The sequence below is a fragment of the Oryctolagus cuniculus genome, unplaced genomic scaffold (assembly GCF_964237555.1).
Source record: "Oryctolagus cuniculus unplaced genomic scaffold, mOryCun1.1 SCAFFOLD_69, whole genome shotgun sequence".
In the NCBI taxonomy this organism is placed as follows: Eukaryota; Metazoa; Chordata; class Mammalia; order Lagomorpha; family Leporidae; genus Oryctolagus; species Oryctolagus cuniculus.
This window is the reverse complement of record NW_027208355.1, coordinates 281713-308540: the sequence shown is the minus strand read 5'-3', so window position 1 is coordinate 308540 and position 26828 is coordinate 281713. Positions and strand designations below refer to the sequence as shown.

The 26828-nt window shown below is 46.4% G+C and overlaps 1 long non-coding RNA gene and 1 pseudogene across 1 annotated transcript; both read right to left on the bottom strand.

Annotated features, from left to right (window-relative positions):
• Nucleotides 1-817: 817 nt before the first annotated feature.
• LOC138848319 (GDNF family receptor alpha-2 pseudogene) lies at nucleotides 818-7059 on the bottom strand (annotated as a pseudogene).
• A 1496-nt stretch (nucleotides 7060-8555) lies between these two features.
• LOC138848324 (uncharacterized) lies at nucleotides 8556-26609 on the bottom strand. The gene is made up of 2 exons (XR_011386115.1): nucleotides 22875-26609; nucleotides 8556-9200 (listed from the first exon to the last, which is right to left on the bottom strand). It is a non-coding gene; the product is annotated as an uncharacterized lncRNA (long non-coding RNA).
• Between the last annotated feature and the right edge of the window lie 219 nt (nucleotides 26610-26828).

The window sequence follows — 26828 nt, the reverse complement described above, 5'->3', positions numbered from 1 at the left end:
CTCCAAATTCTGGAACAAGCAATTTCTATCTTCAAAACTTCTCAGAGACATCTAGGCCAGAGTACTCTTTGTTTCAAGGATGCTTTTCACCCTTTTTGGATTTTTTATGGGATTACTTTCCTATTGATGTTGAAATTTACTAGTGCTCATGTTCTCCCTTTAAGATCACTCTGGAAAGGTCAAGACCTGTTCTGGATTTTAGTTCCTGCAATTTTTTATATGATTTTGATTATATTTCAAGGCATTCATTGTTTCTGCCAAAATACTTTATTCACTCATGGTTATCACAACATCATTTTATTATAAAAATTACACCCATCCATTTTTGTCTTTGAATTCAAAGATATTACCTACATATAATTTCTGTAATTTCATTTTCTTAGTGTATCTTGATCTAGCATCAAGAGCCCATAGACAGCTGCATTGGCTTTCTCATTGTAAGATTATTAGCCCTCTGAAAAATGTCTAAGTTGTCTTGGAATCCTTCATGTACACAGTATCTCTGAATGGTTTATCACCAAAGTATTTGTTCATACTATGAGAATCACACATTTTTAAACTATTTTATGGTTTTAGGGAACTCCGAATTTATCACTGGTACTGAGATTTTTGGTAGCATCAGTCAACACAAGAGAATACCGCAGATATTATCCTGGTAACTGCCCTGATATTTACTTGATTTAACTTGTTTAGCTTTTTGTAATTATCTAATTATTATTTAATTGTAACAGAACATTGTGTAGCAAATTGCTTTTATTGGCTCTTACTCTACCATTGCTCCTACACTACTTACAGTAATTAGCATATAACTGTAACAGATGTATTTTTTTTTATTGGTGCCTTTTGCTTAATTAACCACGAATGCGGAACAGGGGCCCCAGCCCCAGCCCCAGCTGGGCTGACAGCAGCCAGGCACACAGAGGGAGTGGAGGGGCCAGGGGCTGTCTGTTCCCATTGTAGACAACATTATTAAAAAGTAAACTTTAGAATAACACCTTTTCATTCATCTTGGGAGGGAGGAGTGGAAGGGGTATTATTTCAATAGGTCCATTTCTTTAAAAAAGGAAAAAAAAAAAAACAGGGAACCACAGGACACACGGATGTGATGTGCATATACACACATTTGGAAAGACTGTATGTACAGCTGACTTAGGTCTCAGAGATGGAGGGGGGCATGGGCATGAGAGGGGCATGCAGACAACTGCTGGAGACCTGCACCCACTGCCGGATCCTGCTGCCCCTCTCCAGTGAGACCAGACACCCACCCACCCAGCACCAACAAAGCCTCTTTTCTCTCTGACCCTAAAACTCTTGCCACCAAGGAGGCAGAAGCCCCCACCTCCACCCTGGAGCTGGTACCCCAGGTGGGCTGGGCTGGGCTGGGCTCTCTGCCATCCGTGCCTCCCAGGGAGCTCAGGGTACATCACCCCTTCTGCAGGGGTCCCCCACCCATGCCAGACTCTGGCCCACCGGCCTGCTGAGGGCACAGAAGCAGTCAACACTCCTGCAGCTAAGAGGAGGGGCAGATGGGACCCACAGGTTCCCAGTGCCTGCTGCCCCTGGCAGGTGTCCAGCATGGGCTGCCCTGCCTCAGCCTGCAGCAGGCACAGTCACAGTCCCCCTGGCAGCAGGGGTCTTGGTCTGTTGCTTCAAAGGGGTCCAGAGAAGAAAACTCCAGCCGAGGATGGAGGCTGCCCCCCTGCTTGTCTGTCCAGCTTAGAAAAACTTCTCCAGAGAAGAAACCTGGGAGGAGACAGGCTCAGAGACAAGACTCGCTTTTGTCCTATTTTGTTTTGTTTTGTTTGCAAGGTGTGTGTGGTTGTCTCGTGTGTTTCTGTGTCTGCTGTGTCAGGCAGGAGTTCTTGTCAGAGGCGCTTCCAGAAGCCTTGTGGACACAGTTCCCCAGGGTGGGGTCTACAAGGCCCAGGTGAGCATGAGGAGGGGGAGCACAGTCAAGGCAGCTGACAGCCTGGCTCGGCTGAGGCCTGAGTTGGGTTTGATCACCTTGCTGCTTCCTGGGATGATGTCTGTCATCAGCTCCCTGAAGGACAGGCCCAACTCTGGAGCTGCTGGCCTTCAGCCCCTGCTCCTGGACAGAAGGGCAGGTGGTCATGGCACTTGTGCCCAGGCCAGTGCTGTCACCCAGGTCATCCGGCAGAGAAAGCATCTTCTCCACCCGAGGGCCTATGTGGCCAGGAAAGAGGGGCCCTTTGGGGACTGTCGCTCCCCGTCTTCGTGGGGGAACGACACAGGACCCTGCGCTGTTCTTTTGTCTGCTCGGCCCTCCCCGGGTTTGCTGCTGGTTCTTCCCGGGTTGGCTACCGTCCCTTCCACCTCCGTGGAAGGGCGGTTCCCCCTGCCACTTTCCCCACTTCCGCGGGGGAGCGGCACACCGCCGGCCGGCTCTCTTGGGGGCTGCACAGGTGTTCCTTCAGATAGATGTTCCCCTTAGATGTTCCTGGTGCATGCTGTCTCTCTCCTCTTTTATAGTCCTCCTCCGCCAATCCCAACTCGGCTGCCCACACGCCGAGTACGCTGCTCTCCTCCAATCAGGAGCAGGATTAGCTCCTGGAGGTCATCACTCAAGTTGGCAAAGGCAGCTGCGTAGAAGCTGTTTTCTCCTCTCCCAGCGCCATATTGTGGGAGAGCAGATGCATAGAATAAGTCTTAATTCCAGTAACTCAGTCCAGTCCGGGTTGCTCCCCACAGGGGACATGCTCACATCTGTGCCATTGCCGAAGGCCTGGATGGCATTCCAGAGGTGCAGGTTCTCAGTGAAGTCCCTCAGGAACCTCTCACAGTCCTCCTCTGTGTTCCCCTGCTGCGGCAGCTGCACCACACCAGTGGGGCTGGAGTCCATGTAGTGGGGTGTCATGTCTTAGCCAACCATGCCCGCGTAGGAGCCCAGACACACTTGGTAACTGTCCCCTGGGCAGCAGGTGAGTGTCTGGTAGCAGGCTCGACAGTTGGTGTGGAAGTTGGCCAGCCTGGACTGGCACAGGTGGTCGGTGCGGCTCAGGGCACGCAGGTCCAGGCAGGTAGGCGCTCCTTGTCCTTGTAGGATCAGCTGGGCAGGATGGTCTGGCGGCGGCGCTCGCACACGCCTGGTCTCGGCAGGAGCAGAGGAGCATGTGGTAGGTGTACTTGCTGGGCACGCGGTTGAAGAACAGGCACAGGGCCTTGTGGCACTGGCAACAGCTGCAGAGCTCCATGTGCGAGCTCCTGGGTTGAGGATGGAGATGTAGGAGGAGCGCAGCTTCTTGCAGTTGCCGTTCAGGTTGCTGGCCTGGTTGCTCTTGGCGCTGACCGCCGGGTCTGCCCCTGTCCCTGAGAAGAGGAGGCAAGCCTGAAGACGTCGGAGAGGTGGGAGGTGACTGGCTGGCAGGGAGAGGCCTCCTAAAACTCCTCCCCCTCGGTCAGCCCCGGGTGGAGGCTCAGGTAGATCTGCAGGCACTGCAGCTCCTTCATGCCCCACTTGCAGCGGCCGTCTCACAGTGGGCTCTCCTGCAGCGCCTCCGGGGCCGCCTGGCACTCCTTGTGGGCCAGCCCGGGGTTGCGGTCGCGGCCCGCCAGGCACTGCCACAGTGTGCAGTAGCTGGAGCTGCAGTCGGATTCCGCTCCGCACAGCTCAGTCGCCTGGACACAGTCACCAGGGCGCCAGCGGTGGAGCTCGGGCCCTGCAGGGAGGAAGGGCTGGCCGAAGAGTGGAGGGTCTTGGCTAAGAAGAGGCAGAAGGCGTTTGCCAAGATCACGTTAAATAAATCCCACAGGTTTTTTGTTTTTGGGTTTTTTTTTTTTTTTGGCTTTCTCCCTGGTGCCTGGGCGGGAAACTCACTGGCTCCCCCCCACCCGTCCTGCTGGGGAGCAAACCCACCCACCCGAGCCTCTGCACCCTCCTCCTCCTCCCGGTCCCCACCCCGCCCCGTGGCAGCAGCTGCCTTTATTTTGTTCTATTTTGTTTTAATTTACTGTTATCACTTGTGTGAATCATCAGTATCCTAGGGACAGCCAATTACAACAATATGATATCATCAACAAAATGACAATTTCTATTTTGTTAACAATTTTAAGTACCCAGTTTTTAAAATCTTGTCCAGTATATTCATTTTCACATTCCAGGTGGTATATTTTTAAATCTTACTTTAGTTCTGATAACCCACAAATTATCATATTGTTATGAACTCAGTGGTGTAGTGCTGCTTACAAGTATGCTTCCTTCAAGATTTATTGGATATTCTGCAAAATTTCACTTTATGTTTCATTCATTTCTGTTTTCCCTTGAATTTTGATGCAAATGTAGTGAGGTTTTTCACCAAGTGGTCCTCATAACTGGTTGGCAGTTTCTCAATTCTTCCACCTATAAATTCAGTTTTTACTTACAATAAACAATATATATTAACAAATGCAGCCCTTTTGTATTTTTAGGTTTATCTTTGAATTTATTTCCAACAGATGTACATCATCTGTCAGCCACTCCTCCCACTGTGCACCTCAGGACATCTTGCTCAATTTTAATTGTGAGACCACTGACACTCTCTCTTAGCCACTGAATTACACACATTTCTTAGAACCAGCATAGTCTAATGGAACAATGTTCTCATTATTGGCTATATATGTTTTGTCTATTCCTGAGTTCTATACAACAGTGCCTTCCATTATCACATTTTAAAGAGTATCTCTAGGAGCTAGTGTTTTGGCATAGCAAGTAAAGCTGCAAACTGCAGCACTGGCATCCCACATGGGCACCAGTTCATCACCCAAGTGCTCCACTCCTGATATAGCTTCCTGCAATTGGCCTGGGAAAGCAGCAGATGATGTCCCAGCTCTCTGGGCCCTGCCACCCTTGTGAGAGACTTGGAAGAAGCTCCTGGCTTTGGCTGTGGCCAGTGCTGGCCATTGTGTCCATCTAGGGGGTGAATAGCCGATATAAATTCTCTCTCTCTCCTTCTCCCTCTATAACTCCTTCAAAATAAATAACTAAATCTTGAAAAATAGAGTATCTCTAGATATAAATACTTTTCCTTGAAAAATTTCCTAATTATTGCCATGATCTTTATTTTAAATACATATGGGGGCCAGCATTATGGGGCAATGGGTTAAAGCCCCGGCCTGCAGCACTGGCATCCCATTTGGGTGCTGGTTCAAGTTCCAGCTGCTCCACTTCTGATGCAGCTCTCTGCTATGGCCTGGGAAAGTAGTAGAAGATGGCACATGTCTTTGGGCTCTTGCACTCATGTGGGAGACCCAGATGAAGTGCCTGGCTTCAGATCAGCACATCTCTGGCTGTGGTGGTCATTTGGGAAGTGAACCAGTGGATGGAAGACCTCCCTCTCTCTCTCTGGCTCTACCTCTCTCTGTTAACTCTTTCAAATAAATAAAATAAATCTTAAAAAAATACATATGCTCTTTTCTTTTTTGTAATTGTAATATAATATTTTTTACCAAGTCCCCCCTTTTAAGCTGCCTTTTATATTATTATTGTCCCTATCAAGTAAAAAAGTCTATTTACGGAAATGCAATATTTTTGAGCACTGTATATCTTTTGTATATTTGTTCATCTCTGAATTTACTGCTACCACTTGGATATATAATCATTCATGATGTTTCAGATAAATGGATTGTCCTTCCTTGAATTATCTTCATTAAGTTTTTAATTATCCATTTTAATGCAATCCTAGCACTTACAAACTTAGTCCATCTTGCTTGGCTTTTTCATTGTGGGATGAACGAACCAAAAACTTTGCTAAGGTTTCTTGGTCGCTTCCATATGTACCCTCCATGAGAACTGCCTTTTACCAATATAGTAAATCTATCTCTTTTTTTTTTAAAGATTTATTTATTTATTTGAAAGAGTTACATAAAGAGTTGAGAGGCAGAGAGAGAGAGAGGGAGGGAGAAAGAGAGAGAGAGAGAGAGAGGTCTTCCATCGCTGGTTCACTCCACAGATGGCCACAACAGCCAGAGCTGCACCAATCCCAAGCCAGGAACCAGGAGCTTCTTCCCAGTCTCTCATGTGGGTGCAGGGGCCCAAGGACTTGGGCCATCTTCTACTGCTTTCCCAGGCCATAGCAGAGAGCTGGATCAGAAATGGAGCAGCTAGAACTTGAACCGGTGCCCATATGTGATGCCAGTGATGCAGGCTGGGTCTTGAACTGGTGCCCATATTGGGGGCTGGTTCTTCAGGCCAGGGTGTTAACCCACTGCACCACAGCACCAGCCCTATGCTAAATCTATCTTTTGAGTTGATATAGGTTTTAACTTTTCTGGTAGACTAGAGGACTGTAAATAACTCTGTGGTTACTGATATTTTATAAAGTGTAGATTTAGATGCTCATGTATTTCATTAGTGATTTTAATAGTAAATGACATAAACATTCCTTGATTTTCCTAAATTTATTATTTTCTCAAATTTAAATTGACTGTTAGACCTTTAGTTCACCAAATTACCTCATATCTGCTTGCCACCATATTTTTATTTTTTAAATTTTTTTTAACAGGCAGAGTTAGAGAGAGAGACAGAGAGAAAGGTCTTCCTTTTCCCTTGGTTCACCCACCAAATGGTCAATATGGCTGTGAAATGTGCCAATCTGAGGCAGAAGCCACCAGGTGCTTCCGTCTGGTCTCCCATGCAGGTGCAGGGCCCAAGTACCTGGGCCATCCTCCACTGTACTCCCGGGCCACAGCAGAGAGTTGGACTGAAAGAGGAACAACCAGGACAGAATCCAGTGCCCCAACTGAGACTAGAACCTGTGGTGCCAGTGCTGCAGGTGGAGAATTAGCCAAGTGAGCTGTGGCACTAGTCACCATATTTTTGCTCTTTAACCTATTGCTTTGTGCTACTTCTGGTAATCAGTGTATAACTTATATGGTAACATGCATACTATTATTTTGTTTAGATGTTGTTTTACTTGAGCATATCAATTTTATCCTCCAGTTAGCCTATCTAGCAGAGAACCTCAAATCATCCTGCTTGTAGGCTTCATTGTGAGTCATGAAATCACTGAAAATTCTCTGAGTTTTATTGAAATATTCACATACCCTTTTCCAGAATTGTCTCATGCTGCTTTACGCATTCTCCATTTTCAGGTGATATTTGTTCAGTATGAAGATAAGAGAAAAATAAATGAATACTTTTATATAAAGATATGGTAACTTTCCCATTAACTGTACAATAATTATTAAGAATACAAATATATATTGAGAATCCACACTATGTAAGATATTATTGTAGGCTCTGAAGATAGACAAAATTACTATTCTTATTCAGGTTAGAGTCTAGTGGAGAAGAAATGAAAGTAAAATTACAATTCTAAATTTAGGTAGTTTATCAAGATAACAGAGTTTAATGAGAGAATTAATTAGAATCAGAATTAGAGAATTAGGCTGGCACCACAGCATACTTGGCTAATCTTCCGCCTACAGTGCAGGCACCCTGGGTTCTAGTCCTGGTTGGGGTGCCTGATTCTGTCCCAGTTGCTTGTCTTCCAGTCCAGCTCTCTGCTGTGGCCTAGGAAGGCAGTGGAGGGTAGCCCAAGTGCTTGGGCCCTGCACCCGCATGGGAGTCCAGGAGGAAGCACCTGGCTTCTGGCTTCAGATCGGTGCAGCACACTGGCCATCGTGGCCATTTCGGGGGTAGACCAACGGAAAGGAAGACCTTTCTGTCTCTCTCTCTCACTGTCTAATTTTGCCTGTCAAAAAAAAAAAAAAAGAATTAGAGAATGAATTAGAATTGAATTAGAGAATTCAATCTACACCAGACCCAGAAGATTTTCCTAAAGGTAGGATAAGTAGACTGAAAAATAAAGGATAGGCACAAAGCAGTTAAGAAAAGGGAGAAGAGTATCCTAGCCAATCTATAACACATGCTGAAGCTCACATGCAGTTTGCTTGCTACCAAGATTAAGTAAGGGCTGTTTATCTTCCTACATGAAATAATAATAAAAAAAAAACTGCATTATACACATTGTTCATAATAATGGGCCTCTAGAAATGAAGACAAAACCTGAAAGATGGAAAAGAAGTGAAGTAGGCCTCACACACTCCACAGCTCCTTCTAGAGAGAGATTCTAGACTAAATCACAGGAGAAGGAACTGGGGCAGTGTCTCCCCAGCTCCCTGAGCAGATGTGATGAAGCTGAGCATCTCGGAACACAAAGGTAGTCCCATATCACAGGGCAGAATATGGGGGAGGAAAAGGCAGGAATGAGGAAGAACCAGGAACTGTGGAGGGCCATCTTTGAATTCTAGTCTAAGTCATTTACAGTGCACGCCCATCAGAAAACACCCAAATACTGTGGGTGGGACATTACAGGAAATTGTGCCTGGTGCCCAGGTAGTGCTGCACCTAATCATCCATTGCTATGAGCCAGAATGAAAACTCCTTAGTCATGGGACAGTGAAAAGAACAATAATAAAAGTCTTTGCCTTAGGAGTGGGAGATTACTTGTGGGCTAAGCATGGTTGTGATCCACATAACAAATCATAACACAAGACTGGAAAAGATGAACCTGTTTATAAGGAACTTAACTGCATCAAAAAATCAGTCTGGAAACAGGTAAGTGGAAGCATGAACATTTTTTTAATAACCTACAGTTGTAAATATATAAAACACAGTGCCAGTGATTGTTACTATACTAGATGGAAATTAACCTAAATTACACATCATAAAACATATGTGCATCTTGGAGACAGTGCTGATCTATGATGAAACTTCAAGTAACTAATATGACCCCACGAATGGAGAGGGAAAATATCTGAAGGAAAACAGCTGTCGCTCCCTTGCCTGCAAAGGAACGATGTTGCTTGCAGCTTATCGGTCTTCAGTAGACTTTTATTTAAACAGGATAGAAAAAGAAACCCTTGAGCAAGGGGAGCTCCGAAAGAAAGGGGAAGCTCCTGTTACTATTCCACGAATCACTTATATAGTATAACATTGCAGAAGCATGTAATGCAAGCTTAGTCCATGCTACAGTCCATGCAGTGGTGCTCCAATGGGGTGCCTGATCATGCACAGTCCATGCACTCCTTGTCCAACCATAAAGGTGATCACGTGTCTTCATCCAATCTAGCTCCTGGTCACGTAGCAGGCGGCTCGGACACCAGCAGAAAGCTTATCGTTGCTCCACCTGGTGTTTTCTCAACTCTTGGTCAGTGGGAAAAGAAGTATGGGAAGTCCCAAGGCCATAGTTGTTGACTCAACCCTGGGGTCATGGAAAGGTCCCGATATCTCAGCTCAACAGAAACCGTAAACATCCACACAGCAATAACTATTGCAAATGGTCAGCAAGCTAAGCCTTAGCATGTGGGCCCATGGCCGGCTCATGGGTCCCCACAATAGCAATTTTTTTCTAAATTTAATGAATTATAATCTTACACCGGCAGGAAGGGTGTAATAGGACAAGGAGAAAATATCGTATTTTTATTATATATAATGTGCTATGGTGTTACTTCCAGGTAGAATATTATAAGTTGAAATCTATGCTAATATTGGTAAAGCAGCTACTAAGGTATCAAAACAAAGGATTTTAATTAATAATTCCTCCAAAATAGAAATATAACTAAATCATAAAATAGTAATTGGGGTTGGCGGTGTGACTCTGGGGGTTAAAGCCCTAACCTGCAACACTGGCATCCCATAATGGTCATCAGTTCAAGTCCCAGCTGCTCTACTTATGATCCAGCTCCCTGCCTGGAAAGCAGTAGAAGATGGCCCAAGTGCTTAGGCTCCTGCATCTGTGTGGGAGACCCAGAAGAAGTTCCTGGCTTCTGGTCTCAGATCAGCTGAGTTCTGGCTGTTGTGAGCATTTGGGGAGTGAACCAGCAGGTAAAAGCCCTCTCTCTGTATCTACCTGACTCTGTAATTGTCTTTCACATAAATAAAAATAAATAAAATAGTAATCTAAAATAAAGCAGAATGGTATAACAAAATATGGAATTAAAAGAAAGCAATATTATGACAGATAAGTTGAATTACATAAACAATCATTTTAAAAGGAAGTGGTCTAAAATCTCAATTAAAAGTCAAATGATTAGACAGTACAGAGAAAATAATATGAATTATATCCTCCCTATCAGATATATACATTAAATGTAAAAACACAAATTCATTTAAAATGGAAAATATTTGCCACAATAACATTTGACAAATCAAAACTGAGGAATATGAGCTTTTGCAAGGTGTATTTAATGACCAAAACTACCATGAGGAATAAAAATGTCATTTCATATTTACAAGCAGTTCAATTAATCAAGACAATGCAATAATCCTAAAATTTTTACATCCAATAGAGTTTCAAAATGCATCTTGTAAAATAAGATAGAGTATTTAAAAAGAAAAAAATTGCAAGTATCATCTGTTATCCCAGTACATTTTATTCAGCAAATAACAGAATGAGTCGGAAGAAAATCTCCAAGAACATACAGGTGAAACCACCACTCTCAAGTATCCATAGAAGATTTACCAAAATAGATGTAGGCCATAAAACAAATATTAATTACAGGATAATATCAAAATGATAGTATACAAATTATATTCTATGACCACAAACCAAATCCAAAAGAACTATCACACTGAAGTATCAGGAAAACACTGAAGTTTGTAGCAACTCAGTAGGACACATTTCAGTAAAACTGAGTCCAAGACTTAATGAAGACATTAGAAGTTATAAATGCTGAATGAAAATACAACATTAGAGCATCTGTGTAAAGTATCTTTAGAGACACTAAAGAAAAAAATAGCAGTAAATGTCTGTAAGGTATTTTCAGAAGTTCGTTACAAAAACACACCTTGGGGCTGGTGCTGTGGCATAGCAGGTAAAGCCGCAGCCTGCAGTGCCAGCTCCCAATATGGGTGTCGGTTTGAGTCCCTGCTGCTCCACTTCCCATCCAGCTCTCTGCTGTGCCCAGGTGCTTGGGTCCCTGCACCAATGTGGGAGACTCCGAAGAAGCTCCTGGCTTCTCGATTCTGATCGGCACAGCTCCGGCTGTTGCAGCCAATTGGGGAGTGAACCAGTGAATAGAAGACCTCTCTCTCTCTCTCTCTCTCTCTCTCTCTCTCTCTCTGCCTCTCCTTCTCTCTCCATGTAACTCTTTCACATAAGTAAATAAATCTTTAAAAAAACACACTGAAGAGAGAACTGAATTTTCTCTGAAATTTTTGAAGCCCCTCATATAAGAATTGTCTCAAATCAATTACCTTGATTTCCACCTAAGGAAACTAGAAAAAGAGCAAATTAAACCCCAAACAACAGGTAGAACACGAAGATGAACGTCTGCTGTGGTCTGATCAGAGCACTAAATGCTGACAGGTGGTCAAGAGGGACGGGGTTATCACGGGGTGAGGCTGTGAGGTGGCCAGGTGCGTTCAGCAACCTCACAAACAGATCCAGTGTGCGTTTTTTCATTTATCCCCTTGAAGATTCTGGGAATGTCCAGACACCAGACACCAGACCCCTGATGCACCCCAACTTGCCAGGCCCATCATCTGAGACCCCCACTTGTGCATCTGCTGTGAGTCCATTTCTGTGGTTTATAAACTACCAGGGCTATGATAGCTCTCCAGAGCAGTTCAAGTAAACTGCAGCATCAACGATAAATTCAGTGATGCAGTCCTGGAAGTGGCGCCCCCAGCGGGGAGAACAAGGTCAGCCCCGTGGGGACTGCAGCCTGGCCCTGGGTGGCTCCAGCGACTGTGGAGAGGACGCCCCCTAGTGGTCGCGTCTCACGGGCTTGTGCACTGCAGAGTGTAAAACAGAGACAGGAAGTTGGGGGTGCCCTTGAGCCTCTGCATCACTTGTCCTATGGCGGGAGAATGAACCGCTTGTGATGCCCACACAGCAACTCATTGCTACCTGTACAGTGCTGGCTTTGAGGCCTCTGCCCCACGCATTTCTCAGATCATCGCCTGGCTGCTGAGAATTCATCTCAGACACAGGCAAGGACGCCCCACAGCGCTGCACCATGCAGTCCACATTCTGTCAGCGAGCAGAGCATCGCCTATGAAGAATCTGCACCAGTGCCACTCAGCCACACAACCCATGGAAACGTGCCTGTCTGTTCCCATGTCTGCACATGAGCCAATGCATAGCCAATTTCATTGGCAGACGTGAAAAAAGTCAATAGAATTTGAAAAAAATAGGAAACAAAATCAATGTAACAAAACTCTGTGTGGAAAATAAAGATAATTAACATCTATCCTATCTAGTTAGGCTGATTAGAATAAAACAAAAAGACATATTATTAACAGAGAAAATTACCAATAAATAAATACTTTAAAAAAAAAAAAGAAAACAGATTTGAGAGGATACAAAGGTTGTACATAGAGTAGATAATTCAGCAACAGTGACAACACAGAAGCAAGCTGAAGCAATGGACCAGAACACATGCTGATGGCTGGCACCGCGGCTCACTAGACTAATCCTCCACCTGAGGCACCAGCACCCTGGGTTCTAGTCCCAGTAGGGATGCTGGATTTTGTCCTGGTTGCTCCTCTTCCAGTCCAGCTCTCTGCTGTGGCCTGGGAAGGCAGTGGAGGATGGCCCAAGTACTTGGGCCCTGCACCCACATGGGAATCCAGGAGGAAGTGCCTGGCTCCTGGCTTTGGATCAGTGCAGCATGCTGGCAGTAGTGGCCATTTTGGGGGGTGAACCAATGGAAGGAAGACCTTTCATTCTGTCTCTCTCTCACTGTCTAACTCTGCCTGCCAAAAAAAAAAAAAAAAAACCACATACTGAAAATCTAGAGTTAAAACACTATAAGTGCAAAATATACTTGAACACATATGTTTATACAGTGTAAATGTGTTTAAGAAAATCACCCCATAACATTCTAAACTTAGACATGTGCTTACGAAATTACTGAACATATAAAGCAAAGGAAAATGCTATGGTTATCTAGAAAGCTAGGCACTGATGAGGAAAGTGAATGGTAATGAGGGGTTCAAATGATCTGAAACTACAGCAAGAAAAATGTGAAACCATAAAACTCCTCTTACACAGATGTGCCTAATGATAATCTTCTTAAAACTTCCACTTGACAAAGGTATTTACAAATTTTATTAATTTTTTTCTGTAGGCTAAAAGCCATGTCTTTAACATGTTATCAAGGACACAAAGTTCTTAAGGATTAGGATTAATTTTTTATTTATTGAGAGAGAGAAAGAGAGATAGAAGAGACAGAGAAGAAGACAAAGATTTATCTCCCACCTGCTAATTGACTACCGAAATGGCCACAAGGGCCAGCACTGTTCCAGGTCAAAACCACCCAGGGTGCCCACATGGCTGGCAGAAGCCCAACAACATGGACTATCTGCTACCATCCCAGACACATTGCTAGGGAGTTGTAATGGAAGCAGAGAATCTAGGATTCAATCAGGCACTTAGATATGCAATGCCTGCATTGCTGCAGTGGCTTAAGCCAGGAGAACACAACACCAGCTCCAGATTATTTTAATTTTACATCTGGATCATTCAATGATCTTCTACCTATGAAATTCTACAATAGAAAAATATTTATCTTTCAGATTATCCAGATCCAAACATTCATAGCATATTATTAGAGAAATGGGTGTCATATTTCTTAAAATGTCAGTGCCCTGAAATCCACCCTAGAAATAATGGTATTTAGGTACAAGGCCACATTCTGGCAATTTAGGTGTAATTCTTATTAAACTACTTTCAATTTAAAAGATCCCTATTGCTGAAGCAAGAACCTAGGATAAATAATTTTAATTCTTCTGGAAAAATCTGTGGTCTTTTTTGTTTAATTTTATTTATTTATTTATTTGAAAAAGTTAGACAGTAAGGGAGAGAGAGAAAAAAGGTCTTCCTTCCATTGGCTCATCCCCCAAAGGGCCATTATGGCTGGAGCTATACCTAGCTGAAGCCAGGAGCCAGGAGCTTCCTCCTGGTCTCCCACGTGGGTGCAGGGGCCCAAGCACTTGGGCCATCCTCCACTACCCTCCAGGGCCACAACAGAGAGCTGAACTGGAAGAGGAACAACCGGGACTAGAACCCAGCACCCATATGGAATGCCGGCACCACAGGCGGAGGATTAACCAAGTGAGCCACGGAGCCAGACCCAAAATCTGTTTGTTTTTTTTTTTAATTATATTTAAGGTATGCAAGCTTCATGTGTTTCATATATACAGATTTTGGAACATGTTTTAAGTCAATTAATACAGTAAGGCTGTTAGTTATTCATGAGGCCATTTCCATGGCTTAAATCCCCACACACAAGCCACCTATCTCCCATTCACATCCTTTTCAGTAACTGTTCTCCATAGTTTTCATTATAAAATAAATGGCAAAAGCAGTAAGATGCATGAATACTCCTTAAAAATATAAACTATCAATTAGGAAAAGTGGCTTATAAGGCAAAAGCTCTAAACATGATAGGATAATGAATTTATATTCTGTGAAAACTGTTAATCATAGGATAATGGGACGTTTTACTCACAGGATGCTTCAAATGTAAATAACCGCAAAATATTGTTTGTAAAGGTTAGATTTGTCTCTGAAGTTCATTTTAAGGATTATAATAATGATTATAATGGACAATATAAAAACTAGTTTTTAAGACTTTAATGCTTCCAGCAGCAGAGGATGGCCCAAGTACTTGGGCTTCTGCCACCCCAATGGGAGACTCTGATTGGGTTCCAGGTTCCTGGCTTCAGCCTGGGCCAACCAAAGCCATTGTGGTCATTTGGGGCAATAAATCAGAAGTTGGAAGATCTTTCAATCTCTCTCACACAGGCTTTTCAAATAAAATATATTGGTAACAAACAAAGGAAAAGCAACATCAAAAATTGTGAAAATCATTTGTGACTTTTCAAAAATATTTATTTGTAAGTCAGAGCTACAGAGAGACAGAGAGACAGACAGACAGAGGTCTTGTATGCACTAGTTCACTCCCCAAATGGCTGCAACAGCTGAGTGTGGGCCAGGCTGAAGCCAGAACCAGGAGTTTCTTTCAGGTCTCCCACATGGAGGTAGGGGCCCAAGGACTCAGACCATTCTCCCCTACTTTCCCAGGTACATCGCCAGGGAGCTGGATGGGACTTAAACAGACACCCGTGTGGGATGCGGGCACTGCAGATGGTGGCAGAGCCCGCTGTATCAAGCCCCTCCCCCTCTTTATTTTAGAGATGGAGCTGGAGAGAGAGAGAGAGAGAGAGAGAGAGAGATTACATTCTCTGGTTCACCCCCAAATGGCTGCAGTATCTGGGACGAGACTGGGCCAGCCAGAAGCCAGGAGCTAAGGGTTTCATCCTGGTCTCCCATATAAGTGAAGGGTCTCAACTACTTGTGTCATCCTCTGATGCTTTCCTGGGTGCATTAGCATCAGCTGGATTGGATTTGGGAAATGAACCAATGGATGGAATACTGTCCCTGTATCTCCCTCTCTCTGTAACTTGGCTTCTCATATAAATAAATAAACTAATTCCAATTCATGTTAACTATTTAAACCAACTGAAAAAACTGGATTCCTCCCAAACTCCTGTTAAGCAGTTAGCATGATCTTAATTATAAAATCAGAAAAAGATACAAAGAAAATGAACTGTAGACCAATATCTCTGATGAGTGTTCATGCATACATCCTCAACAAATTACTATCCAATAGAATCCATCACCACATCAGAAAGATCACTCACCCAGACCAAGTGTGATTTATCCATCATATGCAGGGATTGTTTAATATGCACAAATCAATAAATGTGATACATCATATTAGCGAATTGAAGAATGAAGACCATATGTATGATTATCTCAATAGCTGCAGAGAAAGCATTTGATGAAACACAAAATCCATTCATGATAACATTTTAAGAAAACTGTGTATAGAGGGAGCATTTCTCAACACAGTCAAGATAATACATGACAAATAAACAGTCACCATGATACTTTTGGGTAAAAAGTTGGAAGCATTTTCATTGAGATCCAGAACCAGACAAGGATGTCCACTTTCACCACTACTATTCAATACAATTCTGGAAGTTTTAGCCAGAGCCATTAGACAAAAAGAAAGAAAAGGTGTAAAATTGGGAAAGGAAGACATCAGATTATCCTTGTTTGTGGATTATATGATCTGATACATAGGAAAACCAAAAGAATCCACTAAAGGTTATTGGAATTCATAAGAGAAATTTGCAAAGTTACAGAATATAAAATCTACACATAAATATCAAAAGCTTTTATATACATAAACAATGTAATAGCTGAAATAGAACTTATAACATCAGTCTCATTCACAATAGCTACAAAGAATTAAATCTGTTGAAGCAAGAATACAAAGATTTCTCCAATGAAAGTTACATGAGGAAATAAATAGAAAAGAATCAAAATTGGAAAAATCTTCCATGTCCATGCAGTGGAAGAAATAATTTATCAAAATCTTCATACTGCCAAAACAATTTACAGATTCAATGCAATCCCAATCAAAATGCTGAAACATTTTTCTCAGATGTGCATAAAATCAACCTAAAAGTCTTACAAAATCATGAGACCAAAAGTAACCAAAGCAATCATAAACATTAAAAGTAAAGCTGGAGGCATCACAAGAACAGATTTCAAGAAATATTACAGGGCAATTATAATCAAATCAGTTTGGTATTGACACAAAATTAGACAGGTCACCCAATGGAACAGACTAGAGACTCCAGAAATTAACTAATGCATCTACAACCAAGAAATCTTTGACAATTGACCTAAAATCACTTGCTGCAGAAAGGGCATTCTTTTCAACAAATGATGTTGGAAAAATTGGATCTCTGTATACATGAGTATGAAACAAGAACACCTATCTTATTCCCTACATAAAATCATACCTAGTGAATCAAGGACTTAAATATGAGACCTGAAACCGCCAAATTATTCAAGGAAAACTAAGACAAAACACTACAAGACATTGGCTCATGCAAAAGCTTCTTCTTGGAAAACACTTCAGAAACACAGACAAAAAAGGCACTCATAGACAAATGAGATTACATGAAGCTAGGAAGCTTCTACACTGGAAAGGATATGCTCAACAAATTAAAGAGGAAATCAACAGAAAGGGATAAAATATTTGCAAACTATAAATTCCATAGAGGAATAATACCAGGATATATAAAGAGCTCAAGAAACTCAACAACAACGAAAAACAAGCAATCCAGTTAAGAAATGGGCTAAAGATATAAACAGGGATTTTTCAAAGGATGGAATACAAATGGCCAACAGACACATGGAAAGATGCTCAGGGTCACTTCCCATCAGGAAAATGCATATAAAATCCATAATGAGCACCCTGCCCCCCTTGGCCTTGTTGCTCCAGGATGCCTCACCCGAGGAGGGCCCCGCTGGCCCCCCGCCGCAGAAGACCAGGACGCCTTGGTGCAGACAGAAGAGGTGGCCCAGCCCAAGACCAAGCCAGCACGTCCGGGAGCCTGGAGAGCAGGGAGCAGCCCCCTACCCCAACCGGCGCCCCAGCCGCCCTCCTGGGCAGCGAAGTGGATGGGCCGGTCCAGGCCAAGGGCCCTGCCCCCATGCCCTTTGCCCTTTGCCCACGAGGGCTTGGGTATCCCCATGGGGGGTTTCCCTGCCAGCCTGCACGGCTCCCTGAGCCACGCAGCGTGCGTCCCACCCTTCAACTACATGCCCAGCCCCCATGGCAGCGGCCATGGCCACCATGGACATGCTGTGGAGAAGGCCCCAGCCCCTGCCCCCGCGGGCCTCCTGGAATAGGCCGCGGCCAGCCTGGCAGATGCTGTGCAGATGCGCCTAGCAGGCCAGCTCACCATGGCCTCACCTGGCCAAGGCCTCCTCTCAGAAGGGAATGGGGTGCAAGTGCCCACCCTAGAGGCGACCCCGGGGAAGCCACTGCTGCAACCCCAAGGCTCACCCAGCTGAGGGGAGGGAGCAGGTTCAGGAGGCAGGCTGAGGCTGTCACCACTGAGCAGGACAGGAGCCTGTAATTACTGCTCCTGCTAATTCCTTAAAGAGGGCTCCGCCAGTTGGTTTCCACTCCCAGCCTCAGTTGGGGGAGCAGGGGTGTGGGCTGGAGCCCAGACAGTGCCCCGGGGGGCCCGAGGGAAAGGTGGCAGGGAGGGGAGGGGGCCGCCAGGCTACCCTGGACCCCCACCCACCCTGTGGGGGAGACTGGAAGACAGCAAGCCTGTGAGAGGGAAGGGGCTCCTCAGGGGATGCTGTGGTCGGGCTAACCCTGCTGCCCTGGGATGCCACTGCCAGGCCGAGGCACAGTGGGCAAGGCAGGTGTCAGGGGAGGGTACCTGGCTCTGTGCCTCCCTCCCAGCTTCCTCTGCAGGGGCCACTCGGACAGCACCAGGACCACGGGATTCCAGGGCCATCACAGCCGGGGGGCCAGAGCCTCATCACACCCCAGGAGCCTGAACACAGCAGAAGAAGGGGCCCCATGGCCCTGCCCACCTCCATGGAGGCTCGCACTGTAGAGAGAGCCAGGACCTCTGTCCTGCAGAATCTGGCTGGGGAAAGGGAACCTGTGGGTGGCTGCCCAGCAGGGCTACCCCAGCACTCCATCCCTGGGAGGGGGCTCCACCTGCTGTGTCCTGTGCTCCACCCCCTTGGGCCAGACAGCTGCAGGCAGCAGCCCAAGTGGGTGCCCCCTTCAGGCCCCACCCGTGCCGCACAGGACACAGCCTAGGAGGAGCAGGGGTAGCCCCCAAGCTCCAGGGCGCACCCCAGGTGCTACGCACTTCCTTCTAGGCCATGGCTGCCAAGCAGGGGGCCTGGGGGTAACCAGCAGTTGGGGTGAGGCAGTGCCCGAGGCCTCCACACAACCAGACTGCTGGGTGTCCCCAGGCCCGGGGCTAAGGACTGCTCAGAGACTGCAGAGTGACCTTTGGACAATGGAGCTGAAGCAGGGCTGCAGGCCCTGTCCTGGGGACTGGGTCTTGCCTGGCCCCTGACCCTGGACGCCAGTGTCACCCCCGGCCATTCCCAGGGCCACTGAGGATCCGGCGACCACTTGGCGGCACCCTCCACCCACCCACCTGTTCCCCATGCCCTGCAGCATCTGTCCCATGTGCTCATAGCGCACCGCCCGCCAACACCCCATGTAAAGCTGCCGGCTGACGGAAGGACCATGCCCCCTGCACCCGTGTTGCACAGCTTTAATAAATGAGCTGTCCAGTCACTGCTGCATGAGCGGGGGCAGGGGCAGGCCTCCCACGTCGGCCACAAGCAGGGAGGCCAGGGATCCCCACTGGCCAGGGAAGACTGTCCCACTAGGGTGTCTCTGTCTGGCTCTGTCAGGCCCAACAGTACCCGGTGGGCTGGGGGGTCTCTGCCCTGGCTGAGCAGCTGAGGCTGGGGTCTCTGAGGCTCAGGCAGCAGAAGAGAAACTCCTGTGGCCCTGGGGCTCAGCCCTGCGCCCCAGGATGCAGAGAGCCAGGGCCGGCCAGCAGGGCCTCTGTCCCAGGGAGGGTGTCCAGGGCCTGGCCTGTGGCCGCTCCGCTGTCCACTGCATCAGCCTCTCCCTCGGTGATGAAAGGGTGGCTCCTGCCCAGGAGTGGCATCATGAGGCCCGTGGGGCCCTACCAGGGCAGGCGGCTCCCCCTCTAGGCCAGGGAGTGTTGTGCTGGGTAAGGGAGCACAGAGTAGCCCCGTGAGATGGGCAGAGTCTGCTGGGGGGAGGTGGTCCCAGGTGCCCACACAGGGTCCAGCCAGGGCCCGGGGTGGGGAAGGGCCCAGGTCAGCTGGAGGAGGCAGTGGTGAGGCGCAGGGCAGCATCAAGCACGTTGGCGGCCTTGTAGGCCCGGCTCTGCTGGTACAGCTGCTTCTGCTGGGCCTCAGGGTCCTCACTCTTCCTGGGGTCTCCTAGGGGGCTTGGGACAGCATGAGGGAGCATCAGTCACAAGGGAACCCCCAATTCCAGAGCCACCCAGCAGGAGGCAGCCCAGCCTGGGGATGCGGGCACCTGCAGACCCCACCCCTGCACAGCATAAGCCCACCCCGGTGGCCACAGTCACTCTCGGGGGCTCATGCATGACCTGGTGCCTCACACACCAGCCGGAGCATGCCAGTCTCAATAGTGGGGTCCCTGCCACCCACATGGAGCTCTGGGTTCCCAGGTCCCCACTGCGCCTGTCTCGCACATTGTTCTAGAAATGCTGTCCTCGGCAATAATGGAAACAACAGGGCCCACACCGGGGCCACCAGCTGCTGCCTTCCCTGGCCACCAGCAGGGAACTGGATCAGACATCGAGTGGCCCAGATCATGGGTGGTGGCTTCCCCTGGCCCCTCTCAGAGCCCCATTTTGGAGGAGGGCCAGGGCCAAGGGTGACCCCGAGAGATGGACAGGACCGACTGGGGGGCGGGAGTTGGTCCTGGGTGCCCACACAGCCCAGCTGGCACCCAGGCCTGGGAGAAGGGGCCCAGGTCAGCCCAAGGTGGTGGAATGCAATGTGGTTTTTTTTTGCCAAATGGGCTGTGGCACTTCCTAGGCAGATACACCCCAAGTGAGACTGCATGGGGGATTGTGGGCGAGCATGGCCATGACCCTCAGAGGCAGCAATGTGATGGCAGTGTGCTGACACTTGCGGTCCATGACCCCCCACATACACGTGGTCCACAACCCCCCACCACTGTCCACCCCCCCACACCCAGTCCAGGACCCCACACAAACACACACATGGTCCATGACCCCCCCCTCCCTGGCCATGGCCAGGAACCTGGCCTCGAACCCCGGCTGGACGTCTGCTCACTACAGGTGACTCGTGACAGACAAAAGGCAGCCGGCGACTGAAAAGAACCTCCGGCTGAGGGCAGCGGCCCACAGCAATGCCAAGCAGCCCCAGGTCACACAGAGCCCGGCACAGAATGTGGTAGTACAGCTGGGGTTGTTTAATTCATCTGACAGGAGGGGAGAGAGAGAGAGATGGAGGGAACAGGGAGGGAGGAAGGGAACAGGGAGGGAGGGAAGGAGGGAGAGAGAGAGAGAGAAATAGAGAGAGGGAGAGATCCTCTATCTGTGGTTCACTCCCCAAATGGCCACATCAGCCAGGGCTGGGCCAGGCCAGAGCCAGGTGCTCCCTATGGGTCCCACGTGGGCACAGGGCCCCAGTATAACAATTCTAAAAAGTAGGCTCCCAGGGCTGGTGCTGTGGCGTAGCAGTAAAGCTGCCGCCTTTGACTCTGACATCCCATAGGGGCGCCAGTTCGAGTCCCAGCTTCTCCACTTCTGATCCAGCTCTTTGCTGTGTCCTAGGAGAGCAGTGGAGGATGCCTCAAGTGCTTGGGACCCTGCACCCACGTGGGAGACCCGGATGGAGCTCCTGGCTCCTGGTCAGCCCAGCTCCTGCCACTGCAGCCATTTGGGAAGCGAACCAGTGGACAGATCTCCCTCTGTCTCTAATGTCTTTTTCAAAAAAGAAAGAAAGAGAAAGAACAGTAGGTTCCCATAGAATCCTCAGGCCTCAGCCCAAGGTGGCATCGAGGGAGGGCGGGGGCGGTGTTCTGGGTCCATCTGGGCCCAGGGCTCAGTACAGCTGAGCACCTCGCAGAGACCACAGAGTCCACCCCGATCCTGCATGCGGAACCCTGTCCTTGCACACCCCACTTCTCAGCTCCACCCTGGGCCAGGCCGGAGACCCCTGCGACCCCCACCACGGCCTCTGTCCCATGGCGCTCTCCCCCTCCATTAATGGGGCCAACGCCTTCCTTGGCCCCAGGCCCATGCAGTACAGGACACAAGGTCCTGCCCCAGCTGCCACTCCTGGGGCTTCGGGGCCGCCCCCTGCCCTGCCCCAGCATGAGCCCTCTACCTTACAGGGCCAGCGCGGTAAAGACAGGGTCTTGGGCCGGCACCCCATGCACGTCCTCCAGGATCTGCTCCACCGTGGGCAGCACCACACGTATCTAGGCCTTGGAGCCCATGCCTGCAGGTGGCAGATGAGGCCATCACAAGGCACGTCCCAGTCGCAGGCACTGCCCGGCGAGGCCATGCATACCTGGGGAGCCCGCCCTGTCCTGACCGCAAGGGGTTGCAGGGAGCCAGGCTGAGATCACGCCCTGGCCTCCAGGTCCCAGCAAACAACAAACAGCCAGCCCATGACTCACCGGGACCGCAAAGCATTATAATAAATGAAATGATATAGGAAAACATAATAGGTCAATTACAAGCAAGAGATAATAAAAAATACAAGAGTTGTCAAGGTTCCCAAAAAAGCAATCCAAATAGGCGAAAAATGCAAAAAGACAATCACTGATTGTTTAGATTACATGTTGAAAACATTTAATAAAACTCAGCATCTAATGAAAAAACCTTATATCAGTGAAAACAAACAGAAAGTAACTTCTTCAATCTGATCAAGATTAAAAGAAACCTACAAAAACCAACACAACTAATACAACTAATACAGAACCTTTGAAAGCTTTTCCCTGGATGTAAGCCTACACCCAGATGCCACCACTATTTCTTTTCAACTTTCTATTGTAAGGCTAATCAGGGAAATAAAATGGCAAAAAAATGTGTAAAGTTCAATTTATAAGGAATGAAATTGTGTATATATATATATATACACACACACACACGAAGAATTACATAGGATGACACATAAATACCTAGATAATTCATAAAATCTAATAATAAATACAACTGATACATAAATTTAACAATATTACTGGAAATATCAATGCATAAAATCCACTAATTACTAAGTACCAGCAAGAAACAAACAGAAAATAATATTAAAGTACAAGAGGCAGACTAGAAAACAAATATCTAGGAGAGATGAAAAAAATTGAATTTGTAATATCTGTAAACATTCTTAATATTAAAAACCCCACATAGAAATGAGTCAGCAATATGAAGGAAATGAAAAAGGCCAAAGCCAATAAACAGCCAATACTCTCTAACTCACCTAAGCAGGTGGCTGCAGCCTCCAGGTGGGATTCTCCCAGGAAAACCTGTGGGGAGGCAGGAGGGTCCCAACAGGTGGCAGGATCCCGCTGGTGAAAGGGTGCAGCCCTGGGGGAGGCCCTTGGCCCCTGAACCCAGGCCTCACCTCTCTACCATCTGGAGCAGCCTGGAGTTCCCTTCCCTGCTGTAAAGATGCTGATTTGTTGTGACTTCTGTGTCGTCCATGCTGATGGCTATGGGAGCTGTCCAATCAGGCACGGTGACATCACTGCCACATAATCACACTGGATTGTGACACCACAGAGTTCCAAATTCCTGGAGGAGAGAGGTCCAAGGAGGGGTCTCTGCTGCTGGGTGGAGGTAGTGCAGCATCCGCTGTTCTCTGACCTTTTCCACCACAACACAGCCCATCTTGGACACCTGGGAATGGTGAGTGTGTGTGGCCAGGTGTCCAGAGTTGGGGAAGGGGAAGCTGGTGGTACCTGCTGGCAGGACGCTGGCTCCCAGAGGGCGTCTCTGGAACCTTGGGCCCCATCTTGCTGTCAGCACAGCACTTCCCTGGGTTCCTTGTGGTCTAGTGGGTGGGGCCTGGACTGGCACCCAGGACCCAGGCACCCTGCCCCTTGCCTGTTAGCAGAGAAGTCTCAGCCCCAGAGCCATCTGTGGAGAGCTGAGTGGCAGCAGCCCCGCATCTCCCCAATTGTGCAGTGTGGACAGAGTGGTCACTAGGCAGCAGCAGTGCTGTGTGTATGGGGTTCATGCACGTGATGAGCTGTCATCTATGGGGACCTCAATTCTCCTTTCTTCCCATGCAGGAAACAGGGTCTCAGTTCCAAGACCTGCCCTTTCTGCGTAGCTTTATAGGAAATACCCCAGTAGTTTTAGTATGTGGAATTACTAACTAGAAACAGTGTAGAATCCCTACAGATTTCTAAAAATTACAAGGAGATTGAAACTGTTTAAATTTATTAAACAGTTTTTATGTGAGACTGTCAAGAAAACTTGAGAAAAGTTCTACTTTATTATACACAATCCTTTGAGATCATATAAATAGATGTTTTTGCACTGATATTTGGCAAATAATGAAAGATTTCCCATGAGACTTTTAATTTTTTTTTAACTTTTATTTAATGAATATAAATTTCCAAAGTAGGATTTATGGATTACAATGGCTTCCCCCCCATACCGTCCCTCCCACCCACAACCCTCCCCTTTCCCACTCCCTCTCCCCTTCCATTCACGTCAAGATTCATTTTCGATTATCTTAATATACAGAAGATCAGCTTAGTATACATTAAGTAAGGATTTCAACAGTTTGCTCCCACACAGAAACATAAAGTGAAAAATAATAGATGATTTTTTTAAATGATGATGAAATCAGATCAGACCTATTGTCATGTTTAATCCCAGTGAGAGTCAAGTTGGGAGTTGATAATTTCTTTCTTTTTTTTTTTTTTTTTTTTTTACAGAGGATCAGTTTAGTATGCATTAAGTAAAGATTTCAACAGTTTGCACCCCCATAGAAACACAAAGTGAAATATATTGTTTGAGTACTCGTTATAGCATTAAATCTCAATGCACAGCACATTAAGGACAGAGATCCTACATGAGGAGTAAGTGCACAGTGACTCCTGTTGTTGACTTTACCAATTGACACTCCTATCTATGGCATCAGTAATCTCCCTATGCTCCAGTCATGAGTTTCCAAGGCTATGGAAGCCCTCTGAGTTCTCCGATTCTTATCTTGTTTAGACAAGGTCATAGTCAAAGTGGAGGTTCTCTCCTCCCTTCAGAGAAAGGTACCTCCTTCTTTGAAGACCTGTTCTTTCCACTGGGATCTCACTCACAGAGATCTTTTTGCCAGAGTGTCTTGGCTTTCCATGCCTGAAATACTCTCATGGGCTTTTCAGCCAGATCCGAATGCCTTCAGGGCTGATTCTGAGGCCAGAGTGCTATGTAGGACATCTGCCATTCTATGAGTCTGCTGAGTATCTCACTTCCCATGTTGGATCACTCTCCCCTTTATTTATTCTATTGGTTAGTGTTAGCAGGTACTAGACATGTTTATGTGCTCCCTTTGACACTTAGTCCTATCATTATGATCAATTGTGAACTGAAATTGATCACTTGGAATAGTGAGATGGCATTGGTACATGCCACCTTGATGGGATTGAATTGGAATCCCCTGGTATGTTTCTAACTCTACCATTTGGCCATGAGACTTTTTGTAAAGGAATTAGGACACATATTAGTTTCTCACTTTATGTCTTCATTTTTAAATATTGTTTATAGCCATTCACAATATTCCCACTAAACTAGGGTCTTTTTACATTTTACTTGTTAAACTTTTTTTTGGTGAAGTATTAAGACTTTTTTTTTTACTGTAAAGTGTATTTAAAATGTTATCTCAAAAACTAAAGAAAAATGCAAGGAAGAAGAGTGGGAGAGAGAGAAGAAAGATATATCATTATGCTTTTAGAATTGTGTATACAAACAATATTGCATCTGTTTAAAAAACTAGCAATTTGGCTGGTGCCACAGCTCACTAGGCTAATCCTCCACCTACGGCGCTGGCACCCCAGGTTCTAGTCCCGGTTGGGGCACCGGATTCTGTCCCAGTTGCTCCTCTTCCAGTCTAGCTCACTGCTATGACGGAGGAGTGCAGTGGAGGATGGCCCAAGTGCTTGGGCCTGCACGCACATGGGAGACCAGGAGGAAGCACCTGGCTCCTGGCTTCAGATCAGCGTAGTGCACTGGCTGTAGCAGCCATTTTGGGGGTGAACCATTGGAAGGAAGACCTTTCTCTCTGTCTCTCTCACTGTCTAACTCTGCCTGTCAAAAAACAAAAAAACAAACAAACAAAAAAAAAACAAAAACAAAAAAACAAAAAACTACTGATTTGACAAATATTAAAACAAAATGAGACATTGTAGATACTTTCATTTTGATTATCATTCTTATCTAGGAGATCAGAAAGCAATCCTATCTTCTCATGTTAAAATATCCTAATAAATTAGAGTGGATAGAGTTCTTGGCTCCTGGCTTCAGCATGGCCCAGTCTTGGCCATCATGGCCATTTGGAGAGTGGACCATCAGATGGAAGAGCTCTCTCTCCCTCACTGTCTCTATAACTGCCTTTAAAGTATATAAATATGTTAAAGATTTTCCTTAACTTCATTCTAAAAATGTGTCTCTGTTTACATGTATGCATTATATGTGCATCACAGAACATTCAGAAAACTTAATATAGGCCATGGGAAGAGATCAAATCTCTTCTATATTCAAGTCACTTAACATTTACACACAGATACATGCATATACACGTACATTTTACAAACAAAGCCATGACCAAACAGACATGCTACTTTGTCTTCTACTTTTCCTGCTCAACAGTGTGTAATTTTCCCTTCATGGTGTTAACTACTCTTTTTAAAGGTTGTGATTTTAATTGGCTGAAAATATTTTCTCCTTTTGACAACTTAAGTTTTAACAATTTTCTATGATGAATAATTATAGTAAACACTCTTCATATAACTCATTATTCATATGTCTGATTTTTAAGATTAGACTGCTTTGTGAAATTGAATTACTAAGCTTGAGGTTAATTATATATAAATGAATGGAGGGCCCAGCCCTGTGGCATAGCAGGTAACGCTGCCACCTGCAGTTCTGGCATCCCATACGGGTGCTAGTTCAAGACCTGGCTGTTCCACTTCTGATCCAGTTCCCTGCTGTGGCCTGGGAAAGCATTAGAAGATGGGCCAAGTCCTTGGGCCCTTGCGTCCTTCTAGAAGACCTGGAAGAAGCCCCAACTGTTGTGGCCCACTGGGGAGTGAACCAGCAGGTGCAAGACACCTCTCTCTCTCTCTGCCTCTGCCTCTCTGTATCCCTTTGAAATAAATAAAAACATCTTAAAAATTTAAATGAATGGAATAAATTTAATGCATTTCACATA